Below are 331 nucleotides of genomic sequence, written 5' to 3'. Positions count from 1 at the left end.
TCATACCTCGGCATAAATATGTATCATGTGCATTAATTTCGTTTCTGTTCGTTAAACCAGTAACATTTGTAATTTGCATTGAAAATAAGGTCAAGGGTTAGAATACTTTATCATATACTGTGAAGTTAGTGCGCTTCTCATGTCAAGAGAAAACCTTGTTTTTTGAAATGCAGTGATATATTTAGAAAGAATGGGATACATGTTTAGTGAGAAATACATATAGCGATATATACATGAGGTAAGTATACGCTAGACACAATATTTACTTCAAGATTAATCATGGCTTGAAAATAACCTTATAGCGAATTAGATAGATGGTAAATCGTGTATC

This window comes from Penaeus monodon, chromosome 15, assembly GCF_015228065.2.
Source record: "Penaeus monodon isolate SGIC_2016 chromosome 15, NSTDA_Pmon_1, whole genome shotgun sequence".
In the NCBI taxonomy this organism is placed as follows: domain Eukaryota; kingdom Metazoa; phylum Arthropoda; class Malacostraca; order Decapoda; family Penaeidae; genus Penaeus; species Penaeus monodon.
Note: the sequence above shows the minus strand (reverse complement) of the source record.